Source organism: Ovis canadensis, chromosome 13 (assembly GCF_042477335.2).
Source record: "Ovis canadensis isolate MfBH-ARS-UI-01 breed Bighorn chromosome 13, ARS-UI_OviCan_v2, whole genome shotgun sequence".
Lineage (NCBI taxonomy): Eukaryota > Metazoa > Chordata > Mammalia > Artiodactyla > Bovidae > Ovis > Ovis canadensis.
The window spans coordinates 98,228,388-98,234,387 of NC_091257.1; positions in this window are offsets into that span (position 1 = coordinate 98,228,388).

The following is a 6,000-nucleotide window of genomic DNA, read 5'->3' on the forward strand; positions in this document are numbered from 1 at the left end:
GTGTGGATTTATCTCTGGGCTTTCTGTTTTGTTCCATTGATCTATATGTCTGTCTTTGTGCCAGTACCATACTGTCTTGATGACTGTGGCTTTGTAGTAGAGCCTGAAGTCAGGCAAGTTGATTCCTCCAGTTCTATTCTTCTTTCTCAAGATTGCTTTGGCTATTCAAGGTTTTTTGTATTTCCATACAAATCTTGAAATTATTTGTTCCAGTTCTGTGAAAAATATCGCTGGTAGCTTGATAGGGATTGCATTGAATTTGTAAATTGCTTTGGGTAGTATACTCATTTTCACTATATTGATTCTTCCAATCCATGAACATGGTATATTTCTCCATCTATTAGTGTCCTCTTTGATTTCTTTCATTAGTGTTTTATAGTTTTCTATATATAGGTCTTTGGTTTCTTTAGGTAGATACATTCCTAAGTATTTTATTCTTTTCATTGCAATGAATTAAAAGAAATGAGGACAATCTCAGAGACCTCCAGGATAACATGAAACACTCCAATATTCGAATTATAGGAGTCCCAGAATAAGAAGACAAAAAGAAAGACCATGAGAAAATCCTTGAGGAGATAATAGTTGAAAACTTCCCTAAAATGGGGAAGGAAATAATCGCCCAAGTCCAAGAAACCCAGAGAGTTCCAAATAGGATAAATCCAAGGCGAAACACCCCAAGACACATATTAATCAAATTAACAAAGAACAAATATTAAAAGCAGCAAGGGAAAAACAACAAATAACACACAAGGGGATTCCCATAAGGATAACAGCTGATCTTTCAATAGAAACTCTTCAGGCCAGGAGGGAATGGCAAGACATACTTAAAGTGATGAAAGAAAATAACCTACAGCCCAGATTACTGTACCCAGCAAGGATCTCATTTAAATACGAAGGAGAAATCAAAAGCTTTACAGACAAGCAAAAGCTGAGAGAATTCAGCACCACCAAACCAGCTCTCCAACAAATTCTAAAAGATATTCTCTAGACAGGAAACACAAAAAGGGTGTATAAACCCCTACCCAAAACAATAAAGTAAATGGTAACGGGATCATACATATCAATAATTACCTTAAACGTAAATGGGTTGAATGCCCCAACCAAAAGACAAAGATTGGCCGAATGGATACAAAAACAAGACCCCTCTATATGCTGCTTACAAGAGACCCACCTCAAAACAAGGGATGCATACAGACTGAAAGTGAAGGGCTGGAAAAAGATATTCCACCCAAATAGAGACCAAAAGAAAGCAGGAGTGGCAATACTCATATCCGATAAAGTAGACTTTAAAACAAAGGCTGTGAAAAGAGATAAAGAAGGCCACTACATAATGATCAAAGGATCAATCCAAGAAGAAGATATAACAATTATAAATATATATGCACCCAATATAGGAGCACCGCAATATGTAAGACAAATGCTAACAAGTATGAAAGGGGAAATTAACAATAACACAATAATAGCGGGAGACTTTAATACTCCACACAGTCTTTTAGGTAGCCATTATGAGAATGGGAATAAGTCCTCTGGTTTACCACTGAGCATTTTTTTACTCCATCTATAGTCCATGGGGTCGCAAAGAGTCAGACAAGACTGATCGACTAAGCGCACCACAACACAGGTGAATTCCAGAGTGGCTTGGAGCTTTCAAAAGAGTTCTGCCTTGAGAACACCAGCTGTTCTCAGAGGATGCAGTGTCCATCTTTAGGGTCTTCTATCTGGGTGCCCTCTTATGTGACCATAAACTCCCAGGAGAGTCCCTTTTGTGTTACACAGGGTGTATTCTGTGGATCGCTCTCATAACACAGTGCTTTGCAGCTACGAGGGAATTGGTCGGCTTGCAGGGTTCTAGTAAATTTTGATCTTTAGTCTTCTCTAATTTTCGATGGTCAACTATTCATCCCAGGAATCATGCTTAGTGTCTTTCTTCCCTTGGTAATGTCCTCCTTCAGTTTCAAATCGCTAATTTTTTTCATCTGGGTTCTTCAGATTGCCTTTGCTAAGACCATATACTCAGTGCGTGTGTGCTAAATTGCTTCAGTTGTATCGGACTCTTTGTGACCGTACGGACTATAGCCCCCAGCTCCTCTGTCCATGGGAGTCTGCAGCAAGAATACTGCAGTGGGTTGCTGTGCCCTCCTCCAGGGGATCTCCCCGACCCAGGTGGCACCGTGGCAAAAAATCTGTGTGCCAATACAGGAGACATGGGTTCAATCCCTGGGTTGGGAAGATCCCCTGGAGAAGGAAATGGCGACCCACTCCAGTATTCTTGCCTGGGAAATCCCATGGATGGAGGAGACTGGTGGGCTACAGTCCATGGGGGTCACAAAGTGTCAGACATGATTGAGCAACTGAACACACACACACACACACACACACACATTAGATCACAGTAGAGGCTTTTTTTTCTTTTTCACTTTTTCAGGCTAGACAATCATTTAAAAATTTTTTTCCAAATGACCTGGTTTCTGTCCCTTTAACCATTTTGATTTTCCTTTTCCCTTTGTTATCATTTGCAGGACGAAATAGAAAACCTAAACTCACAAAGCCTGACAATTGTAAGATATACTGAAAGGCTGTTTCCAGCCCTTGCCCTGCAGAATCTTTTTAAAATAGCCTGAAATTAGTTTTCTAGTTTTTTAGCTTTTTTCTAGTTTTATGGAGCTTTCACTGACATAAAACACTGTATAAGTTTAAGGTGTAATGCATCACATTTCAACTTGAATGTATTGTGACATGATTACCACGGTAATTTAGTTAACATTCATCATCTTCTGTGTGTACAAGAAAAAGAAAGAAAAGAGAAACTGTTTTCTTCTTGTGGTGAACATCTTGGGATCAGCTCTGTCTTTAAATTAATGTATTTATTCTTGCATCTTCCTGCTGCACATGGGCTTCCTCTAGTTGCAGCCGGCAGGGGCTCCTCTCTGCGTCTGGTGCATGAGCTGCTTATTGCAGCGGCTTCTCCTGTGTGCCGGAGGCTTTAGGGTGCACGGGCCTCAGTCGTCCTGATGCACGTGCTTAGTTGCCCCAAGGCCTATGGGATCTTCGCAGACCATGCCTCCTGCATGAGCCACCAGGGAAGCCCAGGACCAACTCCATAGCCATCACTGTATCGTGCGTTACATCTCTGGGGCTTCTGTACCTTACAGCTAAGTTTTCACCTTTTGACTACCTTCATCCAGCACCAGCCCCTCTCCCCTGCCAAGTAACCACAAACCTGATCACTTTTCCTATTAGCTTGGTTTTTCTTTTTAGTCAGAGGAATGATGTGATCTGACTTTGATTTCTTTTTACTTTTTATCACTCTGTTGTGTGCTAAAGATACTGTGGACTGTCAGAAGGCAGGGCTGGAAACAGACAGGCCTGCAGTCCTGGCTGGGGACACGGGTTGCTCCAGGAAGGGAGGCAGCAAGGGGGGCGGTGGAAACGCAGAGAAGCGGGTGGCTGCCGCGCCGTTTGGGAAGGAGAGATGAGCGCACGACCGGTTTGGGCAGGAGGACAGGGCGGCAGATTCGAACCAAGGACGGCCTCGAAATTCTTTCCTGGGCCAAGTCAGTATTAACTGAGAAGTAGGAAGGAATATGAAAAGGAAAACAGGTTTGGTCCAATTTCGAACATGCTAAGCTTGAGAAAGACACCTGGTAAGTGTCTTCATGGATATACTTTAAATATGGTTGAAAATTTAAGTCTGAGACTCAGGAGAGAGCTCGGGATTTGAGAGAGAACTGTGAGAGCTGTCAGAAAGTTAGGAAATTTTGGAGACCCAGAATAGAATTCCTAAAACAGGAAAGAAATTAGAAAGTGTATTTTAAACATTTAGACACACAAGGCTTTACAACTAGGCAGTGGGGCTGTCTGTCATCAAAGAGGAAGAAAAAACTCCTTATTTCACCTCGAGTCTGTTCCCCTCAGCAGGGACAGAAACAGGAGCCAATTCTGCGCAGGGAGATTCCGACAGAACAGAATCCCAGCAGTGCTTGCCTCCAGCAAGACTTCCTAGGTTTGGTGTCGGCTGGGGATGGAGCCCTAAACTGTTACTACCTTCCATAAACATTTATTGTTTCTCTGGGTTTTTGACTCCAAGCAGAAAGCGCTCCTGCTCTATCACGCATTCCGTGAAGTGTGTCAGTGTCAAAGGCACAGCAAGTATGAAGCGCGCGAGCCCCAGAGAGGGGAGGCTTAGAGACGCGAGCCTGGATTCCTGCAACCATTCTCACTGCGCGGCTGGTGGACTTCACCGTCCGTATTGCAGTTTCCTATTCAGCTTCCACAAGCTTTGCAGAACACGAAGTTCATACAAATTCTACCGACATATTTCACACCTCTCTTATCATTCAGCTCAAAACTTATTACCAGCTCACTGTGTTGCACCAAGGATTTAGATTTTTTTATAACTATTTTCTAAAATTCTGGGCACTTTATAAATGTATGACTTTTATGGCAAATCAATAAATTTTATCCACCTATTATTCAGCAGGGAACATTCCTTACTGAATAAACTATGCGGTTACCATTAACTTTTCAATCCAGTTGAAATTTTAAATTAGAAAATTTTTAAATTAAATTTTTAATGAAATTTTAAATTAAAAAAGATTCCTAGTATAAGGCAGGAATGAGGAAATACAGAAAAGGGAGCTGGGATTCAGGAATAAAGTAGAAAAGTCACGAATGCAACAAGATTTTGCTTTTCTTACATAATACAGTAACTCACATGAACCAGAAAGGACTTTGATATCTTTCAAAAATTATTGGAATGATTGGTTTAGGACAGGGTTTTTCAACAGAGAATGATTTTTCCCTCCCTCCCAGGGGACACTCAGCAAAGTCTGGAGACACTGAAGAGAGGAGGTTTCATCAGCTTCTAGTGGTTAGAGCCCAGAGATGCTGCTAAGCGCCTGAGCACACACAGGACACCCCACCTCCCGGCAGAGAATGGCCCAGGCCCTCTGTCAGTATGCCGAGGCAAGAGAGACCAAGCTCGAGATGCGGGGCTTCAGGATTTTGCCCCTATTCGTGCTAAGCCAGACCCTCAAATAGAGCTTTAAAAATTTTTGTGTATTTATATTGTTTTCAAATAAACCACTAAAGATGACATTTAATATAGTTGCAATAAATGACTAATAATATTATCTAACTCTCTGAAGAATATGAACAATCTGGTAATGCTTTCAAAATGCCAGTGCCTGGTTAAAGCTGAGCTGCTTAGACACAGGGCTTCCCAGGTGTCACTTGTGGAAAAGAACGTGCCTGCCAAAGCAGAAGGCAGGAGATGCAGGCTGGATCTCCGGGTCCGGAAGATTCCTGGAGGGCACGGCAACCCACTCCAGGATTCTTGCCTGGGGAATCCCATTGACAGAGGAGCCTGACGGGCTCCAGTCCTTGGGGTCACAAAGAGTCCAACACGATTGAGTTGAATGACCATGTACACAGCTTATAAACTGATTAGGGAATCAACTTTAATGATTGAAAATAGTCTCTCAAGTCACACACTGGAGTTAAATTGTTGATGACCAATGTATTTAACCTTGATTTCTCCATAAACAAACGATTGGCTAATTGACCGGCAAAGAAACTTGTTAGATTAACAAATGGAATTGAAATCATTGTTTTATTTACAGTTTTAAAGTTGCAAATCTCCCAGCTTTAATTCAGCCAAACACCTATATATCATTTTAGAAAAATGCCCACTATTTAAACTTTAAACGTATATATTTTGTGTTTATTTGTCTTATTAGGGCCTAGCTCTTGTGCTAATTTTAGAAGGTGAGTCGTTTGCCTAGAACAGATATTAGAAGAATAAACTTGTCAAACTTTTTAAGATAATAGGGTGAATTTAAGTGACTGAAGGTATAAACGTAAAAATCAGTGTTACCCAAAATACTGGCTGGGAAATCCTGAGGTCTGTAGACTGTTTGAAGGGGTCTTCAGTCTGCGCACATCATAGACAGCTGTTTAAAAGTCACAACAGAGTGATGATCGGCAGCCCTTATTGGCCAA